General features: G+C 42.4%; 1 protein-coding gene across 1 annotated transcript in view; it reads right to left on the bottom strand.

Moving 5' to 3' along the window:
- Positions 1–12,820, bottom strand: part of st3gal3a (ST3 beta-galactoside alpha-2,3-sialyltransferase 3a) — a 99,731-nt gene extending 86,911 nt beyond the window's left edge. The window contains exon 1 of the mRNA XM_061238426.1: positions 12,702–12,820. The gene's annotated coding sequence lies outside the window, so the exon portion shown is untranslated. The remainder of the gene's footprint in view (positions 1–12,701) is intronic.
- Positions 12,821–19,684: the final 6,864 nt, after the last annotated feature.

Raw genomic sequence — 19,684 nt, 5'->3', positions numbered from 1 at the left:
TGCTATGGTTCCATTGCCTTGGGTACGTCAGTCCCGATGAGAAGCCCTATCTCCACCTGAATCTCCGGGATCTCCACTTGACTGAGATTGGGCCACTTATCCACTTCCTCTTGTAGCGGGATGTTCTGTTTACGAGCTGGAATTGCCTTCTGAGAGAAGATGTTGGGTAGCTCCAGGAAGTTGCTACTATCCAAGCTAGAGACTTCCAAGCCAGATACCATCTGACTGCTCACGACCCGCTCGCCTCCCATGGTCTTCAACAGGATTCTGGTTTTCCTGCCGGTGACGTTGAGCTCCGTCATTAACTTCTCGGTGCAGAAAGTGACATTGCTGCCTGGGTCGAGGAATGCGTAGGTAGCCACCACCCTGTTGCCTTTCTTGGCTTTGACGTGGACCGGAACGATCGCCAACATTGCCGGCCCCAGAAGCTCTGCAGGTCATTGTCTCTGCATTGATGCATCCACTGATCACTGAACTGGTTTCTCCTTCTTCTGCTGGCACGCTCTTGTGCCTTGTTTCATCAGCTGCAGCTTTGTTCTTCATATGCAGAATTGTCGGGTGAGTAGGCTCATCTTTTCATTGCAGGCCTTGCTCATATGTCCCTGTTTCAGACAGCTGAAACACAGACCCTTGCTCTTGGGAAAGTCTATCTTCTCTTTGTGAAGAGAAATCTTCATCTTTTTGCAGTGCTCCATGGCGAGCTGTTCATTTTGGCAGAAGAGACAAGGGTTTGAGAAAGCACAGAGTGTATCCCCCTTGGCCTTTGCTTTCATCTCTGCTGGGTTCTTGACTGCTGTAGCAGCAGTGGTGAAGCTTCTCTGAGCGCCACTCTTTCTGGTTGACTTCTCGTCCTTGTGAGCCTTAGCTTGGCTCCTGTTTCCATCTGTTATGTTGCCAAAGAGAGGGTGCAGGGCTTCTTTGGCTTGGAGGTTTACAAAGTCTGCAAGATCGCTGAACTTAGCGCTGCGCTGCTCTTTCTCTAGGAGAGCATAGGCTTTGCTTCTCCACCGCTCCATCTGCTGGTACGGAAGCTTGGCTACGATAGCACGCATATTGGATACGCAGTCAAGCTCCTCCATGTACTCCACGTCCGCCATTGCGTTGAGGCATCCAATGAGATAGAGGCCAAAGGAGTGAAGCGCCTCTCCATCATCAGACTTGATAGTCGGCCAGTTCAGTGCCTTGTCGATATACGCCATTGAGATCTTGTATCCATTTCCGAAATGCACTTTCAAGAGCTTCTTTGCCTCGCGATAGCCACGCTCTGGTTCCATGTGAAGACAACTTCTTATCAGCTCTCTTGGCTGTCCATCCGTGTACTGCTCCATGAAGTACAGACGGTCTTTGTTACTATTTGTCTTGTCCTCCACTCCATGTTCGAAGGCCCTGATGAATACCCTATACTCCATAGAGTCTCCCTTGAATATAGAAATCTGGTGTGGGGGCAGAGTAGTGAGGTTTTGTTGTTTCACTAGGAAATCCATGATGGCTCGTGTGGACTTGTTGCAGAGACTCTTGTTCTGTCTGCTTAGCACTAGCAGGTGCACTGTGGTTGTTACTGCTAGCAGGTTCTGTTTTTACCATAGCTGCAGCATGGGGAGTAGGCCTAGCCTGTTTGTGAGCTTGTGATTCCAAGTGCTCCTACTCTTTCTCTAAGTAAGAGTTCATTCCACCCCCCTTGGTCACTTTGGATGAGGCTCGGAGACCCTCGTACTCGTCTAATACTTTTAACTTGGCATCTGAGGCGGCTAAAGCGGTCTGTATCTGTAGCTCTTCTCTCTCTGCCCTTAGCTCGGCCTCCTGTTCATCAAGTAGTTGTTTTTGTTTTAAAGTGGAAGTTTGGGCTTGCAACTCAGCTCTCTCTAATTCAGCTTTCAGACGCGCTGCTGATGCAGATGACAATGTTTTGGAATGTGTTGTGGATGGTGGTTTAGACCCTTTCCTTTTTAAGGCAGTCATAGCAGATGCACTATCGTCCGGCGAGACCTCATCATTGTGCTTCTTAGACTCAGCTAAGCGAAGATTAACCTCTTTCATCCATGTCTCAGCCTCTATGGTGAAGCTGTAAAATCTGTCAGCTTTGGGCGTAAACCATCCATCCTGATCTGTATTCATCTCCTCTTCTGATATCTCATTTAGTAACGCCTTAACTGAGGTATTAAGCTCACAAAACTCTCCAAATAGCTTGTTGAACTCAACTATCATGGTTGTCTGTATAACTTGCAGGTTACTGTCATCGCCGTCATCCATTAACTGATGCATCTGATTCATTTTACCAGTTAGCTGACCTAGCTTAGCTTTCCTTTTGCTGATGGCATGTTTCACCTTTTCATCAAAGGCCTTTGCTGTGATTTTAACCTGTCTACGCACTGTAGGCTCAGGCTGAGTAGGCTGAGCTGATGGGGTTTTCTCTGTTTGGCTCATATTTACTTTGGGAATATATTGCCCGTCAAAAAGTTCACTGTAGGCCTAGTGATGGCTTCCTCAAAATTGACCGTGCTGGTCTATCACGTGAAGGCAATGTCAAACACGAGGTCCAAGAGCTGGATAACGTCAGCTAGCATTGACTTTCTTTAATCATGATGACCATCAATGTTTCCAGTGGATAGAAGAGGCCTAGATGGCGCCTACCTTCCTTCTCTTCAGTACTCACGACACAGTATTTGATTGCCTTTCTTCCTTCCAGAGGTCCCGCTGTTCAGAAGTGAGTCCTTTTTCCACTTGCTGTACAGTTTTCTTACTAATGTGAGGGCCGACAGTCCAAGGCTAAAGTTAACTACTCGTGCACAGTAACGTTACGTTCTTGTTAGCAAGGAAAAACCTCCACAGGACTCCGGTGTAAAAAGATGACAAACGAATATTTATTCACGTTCCACAGCGAAATCTTCATACAGGAGTATTCAAAATAGGAATTTCCAAAACTATAACTTAGGCTGGCTCTTTATGCCACGTTACTAATAGCTACGGTAAGAAAACTGTTTAGCTTCAGTCTCCCAAGTCACCGCCAACTCTACACTGACAAACCTAGCCGCTCCCGAACATGATTACAGAAAGGTGCGTTCTTCTTAAAGTGACAGTAGCCCTAATATTCTATCATGAGCTCTGAGCTAAATAAAACGTTCTCATATGCTTATCTATGTCAAAACAACATATCTAATGCAGATTCTATCCACAGTTATCAACGTAAACATTATAGAGTAATTAGGAAAATATAAAACAATAATCCTAATACAGCCATGCTGAATTATAATGTCCAAAGTAGGCTAAGGCTTACAGCAACTAGCCTATAGAAATAAGGTGTAAACCTAATCCTAATTCAAAACACATCTAAGAATACCTTGGCTCCTATAACCGTAGTATGAAAAACATCCCCATACCATGATTTGTGCGCCACCATGCTTCACAGTCCTCACAGTGTACTGTGGCTTGAATTCAGTACCCGGGGGTCATCTGACGTACTGTCGATGACCACTAGACCTGAAAATAACAATTTTACTCTCATCAATCCACAGAATGTTACGCCATTTCTCTTTGGGCCAATCGATGTGTTCCTTGGCAAATTTTTACCGATTCTGCAGATGCCCTTTTAAAAAAAAATTGTGCTTTATGGGGGCTTCTTGCTGATAGCTTAGCTTCGATCAAACGTCTTCTGACTGTAACAGCACTTACAGGTAATTGTAGATCATCCTTGATCTTTCTGGAGCTGATGAATGTCTGAATCTTTGCCATTCTGACTATTCTTCGATCCGTTTTAACAGTAGTTGCTTGATTTCTTCCACTTGTTTCGGGTTTTTGTTGCCATTTTAAAGCATTTGAGATAATTTAATAAGTTTGAGCATCCTATAATTTGCTCCACTTCTTTAGACGTTTTCCCCTCTCCAATCAACTTTTTAAATCAAATGACGTTCCTCCGAACAATGTTTGGAACGGCCCATTTTACTTAGCAATTCAGAAGGAAATATATTTTATAACAATGTGTGAAACATTTGCTTCCCTTCTTCCTTAATAAAGGACAATTAATGATACCTTGTTTTTTCACAGAATGAATGAATTCTCCAAATTCCACACTGCTATTACTTTGAACACACCCCTTTCAATGAATGAGTCAATTACTCAGAACAAGCAGTGTGCATGTTATGACAGTTGGGTCTGTTGTTTTTCTATTACACTACTACATCTACAAGTAAAGCATTTGCCACGCAGAAATATTTAGTGTGCACCAAGGCTGATCTCAATTGGTGATTGTGGGCTCAATGTCACAGCTATAACCCCTCAAATGATTACCAGACTTATCTCTCCTTGAGCTTTATGCTCAATGGGCGGCACAGACAGGGGATACCGATAACCATGTTTATTTGAGAAAGAGAAAAAGACGTAGAGATCGATAGAATGGGGCAGGGCCTGATTTGTCCTGTTGGTTGTAACTGGTATGTAATAAAAGACCACAGACTGGAGCCCTCCTCCATTTGCAATAGGGGATGGAGGGCTCATCAGTAAGGGCACATGTGTGTGCGCGCACGTGTGTACACACGGACACACACACACACACACATACACACACACAACCTGATACTAGCAATAGGACCGCCCACGCAGAGAGAAACACAATGCAGCCCCTGTGTGAGTAGGCTGAAGAGAGGAAAGCTCACGCAACATGCAGGATGTCACACACAATATTCAGCTGATACTGTATATTGACGGATATATCACTCAGCAAACATACAATGGCTTAATGTGAACTGTGAGACTGTGGAAAAGCAGTCCAGCTCATGTACATGTAATCTCACACGCATACACATGCACACACAAACGCACATCAAAGCCGAGAATCCACATTGGTGCGATACGAGTTCCACACAGAGCAACAAGCATGTTGAGACAAGCGAGGCTGCCTGAACAATGGCTTTTATAATGGAATCTGTGTTTCAGATGAATCTCCTGCATCATGAGTACAGACAAAGGGGTCACACTGAACCATACTGCAGAAACAAGGTCGAGGTAAAGGGGGTTTCAAAGTCAGCCAGGTTCTATTTTCATAACAGACGGAACCTATTTATGGCTTTCTGGGAACAGCACCAAATCTACTGCTTCGTGGTGGCCAGGGATGACCACATTTCTGCCCGAAGTCGTTCATTGGACACGCGGAGACCCTTTCTCCTCCAAAAACATCATAATCCTTCTCTACATCTGTCCTATGCTTAGCCGTGTCGCTTGTAACGTGTAATGTGACTGTTCTTGAGTCATGTCCAGACATTTCCTCTGTTCCCATCTCTCCCTGGCTGGTATCCAAGTTGTCACCCTCCAGTTCACCCAGTACAACTGAAACTGCATTCCATGAGGCATGAACCAGCATGCCAAAATACCCTGCAATTATACCCTGCAAATGCTGCACAACCCCAAACAAACAAGTTTGCATCCTGGTTCCAGCAGGATCATTATTGATGCACCAGCAGTGAGACGGTGAGTGGGTGTCACTTCAAAAATCAGCTATTTATTTCCCCAGAAAGAACTATTTCCACACAGAATTATCCTATATTATAGCCATATTAGTAGGTACAATGACATACAATGACACCGTCAGTTAAAGGTTGAATTGTTCACTGTAGGAAAAGTGTGAACTCACCAAACACAAATAAGGCCAGGTTTGTCAAGTAAACTGTGGGAGTAACAATGGAATGCAGAAATAATCTTGGTCAAGAGTTTTTGACATTGGGATCATTGTTTCTGCAAAATGAAGCACTATCCAAGTTTGGAGTCATTTGGTTGAACTTGAGCAGATAAGATGCTTCTTTATACTTCAGAATTAACCCTTTCCACTTTGCCCCCCTCGTGGGCGATTTCCACCTTTTTTGTACTAGTCCTATAAAAGTCTAAATATCTCTAAAAATATTTTCTACACACAAGGTTGAATACTTAAATCAAAGAAGAGGCTTGTACCATTCAGATATTTCAGACAGAACAAACTTATATAATTAGTATTAGAATATTCACTTAAGCCATACTTCAATTGTGGAGCAGATAGATAAAATAAAAATAAAAGATCTCTGGCAAAACATTATGGGGCATGCTGTAATTATAACCCTTTCCCACAACTATGTGTCCTTGCATTTTGAGACATTAATCACACGTTACATTTCACAGTTATTGAGTGTTACAGTGAGCAGTAGTAAATCTGCCAACTCTCAAACAAGATACAACATAAAAAAATCACTTTGGCCTCAGTTCAACAATTCTTCCTGATTTATAGTTTATGCTGTGAATAAGCAGGTTATCTACACCTTTCCAAAACACTTTACTGAGCAGATTTATTAAACATCTAAGACTTTATGAATATAAACAAGTGTTCTTATGATAGAACAACAACAATTCTATTTAATTAAAATAATTTCCATAGCACCTTTCAATTTCTAGCTTAACATTGAAGGGGGAACCCCGATTTTCATTACACTCAGACCTTGTAATTATTAACATCATGCACATCATGAAGATATAGAATTTCAAAATTATTACAATTGAATGACATTTTATTTCATTCATTTGACAGATGCTATCCAGAACAAATTCTAGCAATTATCTTTTGTTTTGAGGAAAGTTTATGGTTGTTCATAAAAAGTACACAAGTAAAATCAGATATTACATCAGAGAGCCACGATTGTCGCAGCACCAACTCTTGACTACTCCCAACAACATTGGGCTTTCCACAGAATTTGTTTGCAATTCAACCATATCAAGCAATCAAATGAGTATGATCCACTCATTGCACAATAACCCCAACATTTGTATAATTGGCACAAACAATCGGTCATTGTGGTTGCATGTGAATGTGAAAGCAAAATCCACCCTGAAAGAAATAATTGTTTTTTGTGATTGACTCAAATGCACTCCAATATAAATATAGGCTTGTTCCACACTGAGACAGTGGTCCAAGGACACTACATTGACCTTAAACCTTGGCTATCATCATTAAAATTCAGCCACTGTCAGTTGTTGTGGGTGCTGGGGAAAGTTCCACAGGACAGAACAGCATCAGAAATATGACTGCTGGGTGTGTGGCGGAGGGTAAGGACAGTGACGTCTTCTAAACATTTATAATGGCATAGTGTAAGCAAAGTTTTCAATAGTTGATTTCTGATTCAGGGGCTTATCGTAACAGTGAAGGAGCAACTGTAAAACTTAGTCATTTCCTGAACACAGATGGTAGCACACCTGCGGTGTAATTGCAAAAGGCATACAAGGGGATTACCTGTGGGTGTGGTGGTTGGACTTCATTTAGACTGTATTTAGATTGAGTCAAAAGGGGCATATCTTAGCACTATTGCTAAAGAGTGCAATTATGGAAAATGACAGGCGAGTTGTGAAATTTAAGATTTACTGGAAAAAGCCATATACTATATGGCAAGCAAGAATACATTCATCTGTAATATTGCAAAAACAGTGCAGATATTTTGTAACACCAACTAAGATTCCTAGCACAGTTGCCATGCATTGTGTAAACTTGTCACACTCACAGGAGACCACCACTATGTTTAGACATGCTATTTTATTACAGGCATGGCTTGATAAGAAGGACATTGACCAGGTCCTGACATTTGTTCTGAAGCATATTTATTTATTATATTTTAGAAATTTAAAAAATATATTTTTTTGTGCTTCGATTCAATTGCAATATGAAGTACAGTCTTATGCAAAAATGTGGGCAACCCTGGTCAAAAAGGCTTTTACAATGAATATCTTGGTGAACAGAAACAAACCTGACCTCTAAATGGTACAAAGTTAAACATGACACATTTCTTCAAATCTTAGAGCAAGATTACTTGCGTAGGGCAGGCTGTAGCGTAGTGGTTAAGGTAAATGACTGGGACACGCAAGTCAAGATCCGCATAGCCATTGGGCCCTTGAGCAAGGCCCTTAATCTTGCATTGCTCCAGGGGAGGATTGTCTCCTGCTTAGTGTAATCAACTGTACGTCACTCTGGATAAGAGCATCTGCCAAATGCCATTAATGTAATGTAATGTACTTTTTATTTTTATTTTTTACAGTTGTCAAAGAATTAAAAAGGAAAAAAAAAGGCCTGTGCAAAAGTTTGGGAACCCTGTCAGTTATGACTTTGTAACTCCACCTCAGGCAACTATAACAGCTTGCAAACACTTCCGGTAGCCAGCTAAGAGTCTTTCAATTATTGCTTTCAGAATTTTCCCCCATTCTTCCTGGCAGAACACCTCAAGCTCAGAAATATTACTTGGCCTCCTTGCATGTATGGCATGTTTGAGATCTCTCCACAGATTTTCAATAATATTCAGTCTGGGGACTGTGGTGGCCATTCCAAAACCTTCATTCCTTCACCTTTCCTGGACATGGTTGATTTTGAGGCATGTTTGGGATTAGTGTCTTGATGGAATACCCAACCTCTCTTCAACCTTCAACGTCTTAATATTTCCAGAACACTGAATGTCTTAATAGTTGGTGAAATCCATTCTTCCTTCCACTCACACAATATTCCCTGTGCCCCAGCTGCCACACAACCCCAAAGCAAAATGCATCCACCTCCATGCTTAACAGTTGGCAAGGTTAAGCATTCTTCTCTACACAGGCTTCACCCTTTTTTCTCCAAACTCTGCCATGTTGGTCTTTGTTGTTTAAAGTATTTTGTATTGTTGTCCTGTGAACAGCTAGACCTGTGCCTGCTCTGAGGACTCTTTTTTTGCAGCTCTTTTGCAGTGATATGTGAGTTCTTCTGAGCATTTCTCACCAGGTCTCGGGCCATTCTATCTCACCCATTTTCTTAGTCTTCCAGACAGTTGACTTCAACTGTTCCATTTATCTTCCATTTTCTAATAATGTTTCTGACAGTGGAAATAGGCAGTTTGAAAAGTTGAGTTTTTTGTAGCTGTCTGCTTCTTGGTGGAATTGACCGTCTCTATTCTGACATCCTTGGACAACTGTTTAGAGGAACCCATGGTTGTAAACACCAGACATAACTTTAGAAGGCATGGAGTTACTTAAGAATAAAACGTTCAGTCCTGGAATTATATTCACCTGACTCATTGAAGCCCTTACAAGTAAATCACCTGGGTCTGATTTACTGAAAATGAAATGAAAATAAAAAGCAATCTTGCTTAAAAATTTGCAGAAAGGTCTGTAACATTTACAGTTCAGATTTGCGTCTGTTGACCAAGATATTAATTGTAAAAGGCTTTTTTAGCAGGGGTGCCCAAATTTTAGCATACAAGGCCTATTTGATGGTCATTCAACTAATCTAATCTGTGGCTCAGTTGCTGAATTTTTCCCGCACCATCATTTGTGCACCAAACTAAAATGTATTCCTCTGGAAAATTGTCAACTTTCTAATTGGTATGGAATCACTACTTGCAATATTTTTTTGTTTTTAAATCAGCAAACCCAATTTGGCTTCTTTAACACCCCCAACCTCATAAAAAAACTAAATAGATTACTTGTGAACAGCACCCATTAACCATTTGGGTGTGATTGCAGTTAGAATCAATACCTTTGGAAGTCAGCTAATGGCACAGATAGTATTCATAGCAGTTGCACAATAAGTTGCACTCAGTTTTAGTGGATGTTCTCCAAAGAGTAGAAAGTCCAACGACTGCAATGATGAACTCCATACAAAGAGAGCAGGAGCGTTGCTTTGTTTTGAAGGGTAGCCTAGTCATGTGAGTTTTTCCTCATTTCAAACTGAAACGTCATAGTTTTAGGTACTTTTTGTACCTTTATTTCTGAGAGTGTAGGCCGCAGGGAGTGTCGTAGCCCCAACTACTCACAAAGTAGAGGCACACCACCGAGTGCTAAAGGAGGTTTCACAGCATAGGTTCCTTAATTGAACTATTAAACTATCAACATTGCTCAAGACCAGACAGATGATAAGTTTATTTACAGAAATTAGACATTAGATAAGATAAGACGGACACAATACAGATAGAGTTAATATGTCAACAGTAACCTTTATATTGGCAAACTCAAAATACAAGCCAATAAAACCAGCAGCGGATCGAACTCTGGAGCAGCAGGGTAGTTACTTGCAGTCAGATAATTTATGAATCCCCTTTAGGGCTAACCAAATCTCAGAGTGGCTAAAATAAGTTTTTAGAAGAAAAGGCCTTGCGATATTCAATGGTCAGCACAGCGTAGCCCACGCGGGACCCAACTAAGCTATTCCACTATCCATAAGCTGCTGCTCTTTCCCATAGCTTGCCAAAATACAAAGCTCTCGTCAGGTAACACAAAGTGTTTTATGGAAACACCTTGACACCTTTAAGCAATAAAAAAGCTAATCAAGACTTGGACTTGTATTGTAAGTTATCTATCAGTACCTGCTACTGAATTAATATGCCTGTACATACAAAATGGTTTGTTACCAAAAACTATTAGAAATATATCTGCAAATGTAATTAAATATTTTACAAATCCATGTACACATCCCTAAGTACGTAAGTATATAGAAATGCATCCAGTATAGAAATGACACAATCACTACAATATTACTGTGCTGCTCACGTCGACGCCAATTTCACTTACATAAGAAACCTTAAGACGGGGTGCTAATAAACTCTAGACTGAAATGCAACTAAGACAAGAAAGAAAACCGTTCACATATTGAGCACTGGGGTAGAAGAACAGAAAAAAACTTGTAGAAATTATATAAATATTGCATACTAACCTATTGTTACCTCAATTTCTAAAAAACCAAAGTTAAAAGCATTTTAATAAGAACTGATCAGTTATTTTGAAAGCCCTGTATAAAGTTCTTATAAATATTACTATTGTAATTTCTGTCTTGTCAGCTGAATTTGTACGGTCCTATGTTCCCATGTTTCACTGCCACAAATAAGTAACTGCCACAAAACCCCTTTGCATCAAGGGACAGTTCAAACAATGGAGCATTCAGAGCATTCAGGGAAAATTGCCTGTATCTCTTCTATTGGCTCCACAATCATTATATCCTACATGGAACAGAGGGTCTTTCAGGCAGCAGCTTATAGGTGTAATGGTATTCTCAAGTACCTGACCCACTTTTCCCCATTAAATGTTACATAAAATGCATCTACCTTTCTCTCTCTCCCTCTGTCTCAGGTAAATTGAGCTTTCATTGAAAAATGATTGAAAATGAAATTGTCAGGACAAAAGAAACATTCTTCCACAATTTCTACGGGATGGTAATCCCCGCAATTGGTATACTGATTACATTTCTGAGTATGATATTAACAATAACTTATGATGGGTGTGAAATGTACTATTATAAAATGGAGTGACAGATTCCCAACTGAAATCGGACACACCTCTTCTAATGAAGTTTGTTTATGCCATTCACACATGCAAACTTCTGCAAACTAGTCTAATGCAGCTTTTCTGGCATATAAATCAGCTTTTTCATTTATTTGTTCTGGCTAGGGATTAGGAAAGAATGTATTTCCTTGTTCAGGCTGAGGATTATGAAACTGTTTTTTTTTAAAAAGGATCTTTAAAAAAAAAAAAAAAAAATTTTTTTTTAAGTTCATTAAGTCAGACCTCAGATACCGTTAATGAACGATCTGGAAAATTATCCCACTTACAACACTGTGAAAGGGCTTTCATTTTTCCCCTCAGCCTAGAGGACCCATCAACAGTCCTGCAGCAAGCTAGTTTCCTTTACAGGGTTCCCATCTAAGAACAAAAGCAGGCCTAGTGCTACTTAGCCTCTGCCCCATAGCAAGCGTGGGACACAAAGTGATGTAGCACATATGCTGCTCAATAGGAAACAACTTTGCTGAACAAACTTCACGTTCACCCAAAGTTACAACTGACCACGACAGTGTAAACACAGCCTTCAACCAGCTTGAACTCCAGATACAATGACACGGTAGACTGGCAGGCAAGCACGAAGTGTCTTTTTTGTAAATATCCAAAAATTGTAACATATAACTGTAATCTTATATAGAATCTTTGTTGTCTTTCCAGAACATAAGAAGGAGAAGAACATATGTAACTACTGTAGAAAGGTTTGAATTCTGCTTTTTTATTTATTTTATTTAGATTTTCTTCTGGTTTAGGGAAAACCTTACTATACTTTTTTTCATTTGTTAGATCTTCTGAGTCTTCTCATCATCATTACTGACCTGTTTGCCATCATTACTTCACCAAAGCTTTTTATAGCAATTCATTCACCAAGTCCTTTCAAGTCATTGATTCTGCAGTGCGCACCGGATGCTTAAGTTCAATCAACTGCTCAGTATTGGATTTCCTATTTCAGAGAAACAAAAAAAACCTCACTATTCTCTTTCACCGTTCTTTGTCACCAATTAGAATCAGTCAGCATTTCCGCTCACGGTTGTCCTGCTATGAAAAACCACTTCAGACAATCATTCAAGTACGGCATTTTTCTGTATCACAGAGAACATAATGGGACACCAGCAGCGATTGTTCACAAGTACATGGCACTCCCGTGTTCAATTGCCAGTCAGAGTTGGTCTGTCCATAGAAACTATCATAAAGTAGGGACGAGCACACGACTGTCCCTACATTGCTATGAGAGCCTGTCTGAGGTGCAAGTTAGCACCAAAAAAATAAACTTTAAAGCTTCTCTCAAAGTGGAACCTCACACGCCTCCCAGACCCCTCCCGGACCCCCGCACCCCCCCTTTCCCATTGCTTTCCCCGGTCTCGGCGAGCGTACAGCACGCTGTGCCACTGTCCGTCTTTACTCACCGGGCCGGCTGCTTGTTTGCAAGAGACGCTCTGGAGGGGGGCGAGTGCGAGGGGTGAGGGTGCTGTTGTCCTCTCCGACCGTTCTCTGTATTTTTTTGAGCCTTTACTGGAGACAGGCCGGGTTTCAGATCAGCGTGCGGGGAGGGAGGGTGGGTGGGTGGGTGTGTGGGGGAGGGGGGAGAGGGAGAGAGGGGTGGGGTGGGGGGGGGTGGTTAGCGTGTCCTTTCAGTACGCTCCGTCAAGCAGGTGGGGCGAACGCATGGCACTCCTTCATTTACTGCCAGAGTTTGAGCTTCACAGAGTGCTGCGCAGCCAGAGATTCCTGCCAGGGAAGCAGAGGTGGAGAGAGAGAGGGGGGGAGGGAAGAAGGGGGAGTAGACAGCTCATGAGCAGGCATGCGTATGTGAGAGAGAGAGAGAGAGAGAGAGAGACTGGCAGCAGAGCTCACTGACAGCAGCCCTGGAAGGACGCCAGCAGACAGCAGATAGAAAGCAGACTCTGAAAATGGCACCTGTCCCCCCTCCCACTGCTTTAGAGCAGGTGGACAGAAATAGAACCTGTGGTGGCCGTGGTAGCGTTCAAAGTGCCGGATATTACTCAGTTACATGTCACCATTATTTCCTTTTGCACGCCAGCATCGACAACAAGGGACGTCAGAGAATGAATGCATCGCCTTTACCCCGTGCCATCTGAGATTCAGATCCCATGTAGTTTTCCCCCTTTATTTTTTTAAAATTATTATTATTATTAGTATTATTTTTTACATTATCCACGCTTCAAGCTCAGATTTAATGGTGCCATTACAGCGCAACAAGGCACTCAGGGGCTGTGGAAGCTTTAGTGTGTTTTAGGTGGGTATAATCTAATCTAATCAATCAATCAATCAATCAATCAAAATGGCGGCAAACATTGACCCACAAGCAGTGTTTCAATATCTCTGGTGCCCATTATTGGGTCTGCTCAGCACACATGGTCTTTCACTGCAAAAAAAACCCTGTCTTGAGTATTTTAGTCTTGCAATGAGACTTAAAATATTTATCTCTCTAAAGTAGCATATAGCTTGTTTTACAGTAGTTTACCCTTGTCTGCTTAACATGAATTCTTGAAATGAGTCAAACTGTCTCACCTCATTGGCAATGTGAATCTTATTCAGCAAAAAAGTTATTTAAGTCCAGATATAAGAATAAGACTTTATTCAAGACTTTATTTATTGCAGTGTTGGAAGTTCAATGATCAGTAGGTGAAACAGTAGCAGTGCGTCACAGGTGAAAGGCCTGACACCGGAGATCCGGCAACCGTCGGCGTCCAACACGCGATCTGCCCTTGTTTACTTGGCGAGGACTTAAATGAGATGCGTTCCCGTCTTCGCTCTGTGTGTCAAGCCAAAGGGAAGAGGAACCGAGAGCGTGTGTGCGGGAGGGAGGGGGGTGTAACGAGATCCAGCGGCGATCTTTTGGACCCGGCTCCAAACGGCCGAATCGCGCTGAGCTGGCTGAAAACAAAACCGTCCCGTCCTGCGCTGGCGGGTGGGGGCCGGGCGTGCCCTGCCGAGTTCGGGAGGGGTGAAGGAGAGGGGGGGGGGGTCGGGCCGTTCAGACTCCAGAGATCGAGCCGGCTTTGACATGACAGGTCACCCTCCAGTTAGGAACACAGTGGTGCTGGCCAGTATGGTCTATAACCTTTGTTTGGCATTCTTCAACCCTTTACAGGGTACCTATTAGGAGCAAATGCCTAGATCTCTTCAATACAGTGCATCTGGAAAGTATTCACAGCGCTTCACTTTTTCCACATTTTGTTATGTTACAGCCTTATTCCAAAATTGATTAAATTCATTTTTTCCCTCCAAATTCTACACACAATACCACGTGAAAAAAGGTTTTTTGAGATTTTTGCAAATTTATTAAAAATAAAAAAGTAAGATATCACATGTACATAAGTATTCACAGCCTTTGCCATGAAGCTCAAAATTGAGCTCAGGTGCATCCTGTTTCCACTGATCAACCTTGAGATGTTTCTACAGCTTAACTGGAGTCCACCTGTGGTAAATTCAGTTGATTGGACATGATTTGGAAAGGCACACCTGCCTAGGTCAAAGGAATCAGGAATTGTCAAAGGAATTGTCTGTAGACCGCCGAGACAGGATTGTCTCGAGGCACAAATCTGGGGAAGGGTACAGAAAAATTTCTGCTGCTTTGAAGGTCCCAATGAGCACAATGGCCTCCATCATCCGTAAATGGAAGAAGTTCGGAACCACCAGGACTCTTCCTAGAGCTGGCCGCCCGTCTAAACTGAGCAATCGGGGGAGAAGGGCCTTAGTCAGGGAGGTGACCAAGAACCCGATGGTCTCTCTGTCAGAGCTCCAGCATCCCTCTGTGGAGAGAGGAGAACCACTCCTTAGTAAAAGGCACATGGCAGCCCGCCTGGAGTTTGCCAAAAGGCACCTGAGGGACTCTCAGACCATGAGAAACAAAATTCTCTGGTCTGATGAGACAAAGATTGAACTCTTTGGCATGAATGCCAGGCGTCATGTTAGGAGGAAACCAGGCAGCGCTCATCACCTGGCCAATACCATCCCTACAGTGAAGCATGGTGGTGGCAGCATCATGCTGTGGGGATGTTTTTCAGCGACAGGAACTGGGAGACTAGTCAGGATTGAGGGAAAGATGAATGCAGCAATGTACAGAGACATCCTGGATGAAAACCTGCTCCACAGCGCTCTTGACCTCAGACTGGGGCGATGGTTCATCTTTCAGCAGGACAACGACCCTAAGCACACAGCCAAGATATCAAAGGAGTGGCTTCAGGACAACTCTGTGAATGTCCTTGAGTGGCCCAGACTAGAATCCGATTGAACATCTCTGGAGAGATCTGAAAATGGCTGTGCACCGACGCTCCCCATCCAACCTGATGGAGCTTGAGAGGTGCTGCAAAGAGGAATGGGCGAAACTGCCCAAAGATAGGTGTGCCAAGCTTGTGGCATCATATTCAAAAAGACTTGAGGTTGTAATTGCTGCCAAAGGTGCATCAACAAAGTATTGAACAAAGGCTGTGAATACTTATGTACATGTGATTTCTTAGTTTTTTATTTTTAATAAATTTGCTAAAATTAAAAAAAAACTTCTTTCATGTTGTCATTATGGGGTGTTGTGTGTAGAATTTTGAGGAAAAAAATGAATTTATTCCATTTTGGAATAAGGCTGTGACATAACAAAATGTGGGAAAAGTGAAGCGCTGTGAATACTTTCCGGATGCACTGTATATCATGAAATTAACTTTTCCCATTCTCGTAAGCTAAATAAGTCGTAATAGCTTAGGAGAATGGGGGAAATTAAAAGCAAAAAAAATAAAATAAATAAACCTTCACAGGGTTAATTGAACTGGACAACCTGGTTAGACAGGTCAGCTTCACAATAGATGTTTTTCATTTGTGGCGGTTTTGTTGTGCAGGTCTAACTGTACGCACCTAGCGAACAGTGCATTCATTTGTTAATTGATCTTAATTTTTGTAGACAGGTTTGATAATAATTTAGTGGTACAAGTTACACCGAAAGTACGTCAGACTTCTAGAGGAGACAGCTGCAGTCCTGTGATGACTTCTAAATTATTCAGCCGGAGACTATAAATCGAATCCTTCCCGGACGCCTCTCTCATCTTCATAAGCCATTCCAAACTCCTTTCTGAATCACTTATCTCGGTGGTAAGCTTCTGTGCACAGAATCCAGTCGCGGATTTAAAAAAAATAAAATAAATCCAAACCCATCAACAAAATCAATCATTTTTAGCTCGGTTTACTGCAGAACAGAATGAGTGATTGGACAGGGAGGAGTAGAGGTGCATTAAAAATAAATAAAAAAGCCTCACAGAACCGACGGGGAGGAAACGCTCGAAAGCAGGGTGACGGAGGTCGGGACAGAGCCTGTCACGAAAGATCAGCATGCAGGCCTCAGGACCGCCGTGAACAGGCTCTGGCGGTTATCCTTAATAATGGTGTCTGTCACTTCTCATGAGCTCACATTTGCTGCAAGCAGGTGAACAAACAGCAGCGGTGACACGTGTATGGTGACACCACCTTCACACCCTCCTCTGCAGTGTCGAGGTGACACAAAGCATTCCCTTTGTTTTTAATGAAACCCGGCGGTAACGAGAACCAAACACGTGGTTAAATATTTAGTGTTAATTTAACTAAGAGTTTTGAGCCCTTTGGGAAGCGATTGTGTTATACGGGCCGTCTTCGGTTTGCCTACCCGTCTTCTTCTTCTTCAGTGTAGGTTACAGGGCCTCCAGGGAGTTGAGGTGATATTGCACCTCCCACACCAGGATTTTGTCCCCATATAGGAGTTGCTTTGGTGACAGGACATGGTAGAACAGCAGTTTTGAGTACAGGGCATTATGACATTGACTTTCCCACAGTCGTGTTTTGCATTATTGTATTATTTTTTTAAAGAGTGCAGGTCAGCCCACCCTCCATATATCTAATTTTTTGTTCTTCATTCAGACGAGTAGAGAGGGAACAGACAACAGAGTGAGTGACCCTATGGACAGCACGTTGCTATTGTGAGTTGCTATTTATCAAGCTGCCCACAAGTAAACATAAAATAAATATGAACTTAAATGCTACACAGGTTGGTGCTAAAAATACAACATACTAAATTGCAAAGAGCACGTTACTTTTACTAAAGCGGTTGCCTTGGCAGCTTCAAAAGGGATGTTGGACAGTGATCAATGGAAACAGCGGAGGAAAGAAAATAAAGATTGTCACTGGTAAAAACACCAGACTCAACGGCCAGTAAAATTATCAGGAAGCTTCCCTGACAGGCAAATTCAAACAGGAAAACTCAACCCCCGATACGAGTTAAATGTTCATCTGCGGCCTTATCCTGTTCAGTGGAACACAAATGCCAGAGGCACATTCTTTACATTTATTTCATTTGTGCACATATTTGCATTGCCATAAACTAAGCACTACTCCAATAATCTGTTGAATCGGGACTACAGTACTATGCAACAGTAACAGTTCAGATAACAGGTTGTATCTCATTTCCTGATTTAGACCTTACCGTACATAATGAATGTTCTTTTGACCATAGACAGACAAGCAAAGTGAAAGGCAAAAGTCTCAACACAAATGACCTAGAAAGAACATGAGATGGACAGATATGGATAAATATACTACTTGCAGTGCGTCACAGAGGCCAAGTACAACATCCAGTCAGCCTGACACTGCAGACACTGCACCAGACAAACAGCCAAACACCCTCAGCAAATAATATCTTTTAAATCCCACAGGCCTGAAGGAGGAATAGGTAGGCTATATGCTAAATAATAATAGAAAATATCCAATGTCTCATTCTTCTTATCCTGAAGGGAGAAGTACAATTTGAACCAGAACGATCATGTGACAGCCCTTCCCTGGGGTATAGGCCGGTGTAGAATGTCCTAGAAAGCAGTGGGAGAGAAAACGCATGCTTCCCTCGACACGAAAGGCAGATTATATGATCAACGCATAGAACGTACAGCGCTACTACTGTTGTATTAGATTCAAAATGTTGTGCACAGACGGGAAAAGGATGCAAAAGGAAAAAACGTGGCCTACACGACCTGCAAGATCTTTAATCCTTTGACGCCAAGCCGTGTGTTTCTGCTATGTTTAATTAATGTCACACGTCCTGGAAAATTTCCACCGGCCTCATCTCAATTACCCTTCGGAAACAATATAACATGACACGCATATATTATTTACCCGCGTCTCAACTGGCTTATTGAAGTTAACTATACTGATAATTTGGCTTGGCTTCATATTCATATTTCTTACAACACACAACACATCTCATATTCTCCTCTGGCAAATATTGATGCTTGAGGGAAAGATTCCCATCTATTTGAATGTCAAGCCAGGTGGCGATAAGAGATCATACTTCCCCATTCCCAAGTTTTTTTAAGCAAATGAGTGTGAAGGAGTGGCCCTTCACCAGCCACCAGAGTTGGTCAATTAATATAATTTAATTGGTTGATTGATTTATTTATTTGAGCTAGGTGTTGTGTTTAAAATGGAACACAGCTGCAACTATTTGTCTCTGCCATTTAAGTGTCTATCAGTTTGAAAAGGAGATGGAAAAGGCTAGCCCCGATGTTCATTTCTGGGTTGATAAAATAAATTATTACTTTCTCAATTGTTTTTAAAGCCTTTTTTACATTTGGTGTCAGAAGTGGGATTTAGCCCCTATCCCTGTGGGGCGACCCATAAAAAAAAACAAAAAAGGATTTTAAGGATTTTTACTCTGAGTTTTGATTGCACTTGGACGGTGTTGTGGACATGCCAAGAACTGGATTTCCGATCATCCAAAGCAGGGGTCGGCAACCCTGGTCCTGGAGAGCCGCAGGGTGTGCTGGCTTTCGTCTCCACCTTAAAATAAGCAACCGATTCAGACCCAAGAAACCAGGTGAGGTGAGTTAACTGTGCAATCAACGGCTTTCATTGATCAATTAATGCCAAGTAACAACGAAAGCCTGCACACCCTGCGGCTCTCCAGGACCAGGGTTGCCGACCCCTGATCCAAAGGAAGATCCAGATGGGGCTGATGGTGGGCCATTGAGGACCCAGACAGAGCAGCGGGGCCCAGAAGTGGGAGCAGCTGGAAAATCCCTTGATTGGCTGGGGAGCTGTAGCTGGCTCTGTTGGAAGGGGTACTGGTCTGGAGCCCTATGGAACAGCAACTCTGAAGGCCAGTACGAAGAGCATGTAGCCCATTGGGAGGTAGTACCCTGGCCCTGCAGGGTAGTTTATGCCAGAGGGAGGAGCTACCAAGTGTCCTTAATCGGGGAGCTAACCTCGAAAATCTGGGAGAGGAGCTACCCAGTCGGATTTCACTATCATGGACTGTTCTTGGTAAAATATAATGTTTGGAATTGACTGCTTGGGAACATCTGCCCCTTGTCTTGCAAACTGTGGTATGCAAGACAGGAGAAGGGGGAGGAAATGTGAA

The sequence above is a fragment of the Conger conger genome, chromosome 4 (assembly GCF_963514075.1).
Source record: "Conger conger chromosome 4, fConCon1.1, whole genome shotgun sequence".
Lineage (NCBI taxonomy): Eukaryota > Metazoa > Chordata > Actinopteri > Anguilliformes > Congridae > Conger > Conger conger.
The sequence above is the reverse complement of the archived record's forward strand: the minus strand, read 5'-3'. Positions and strand labels throughout refer to the sequence as shown.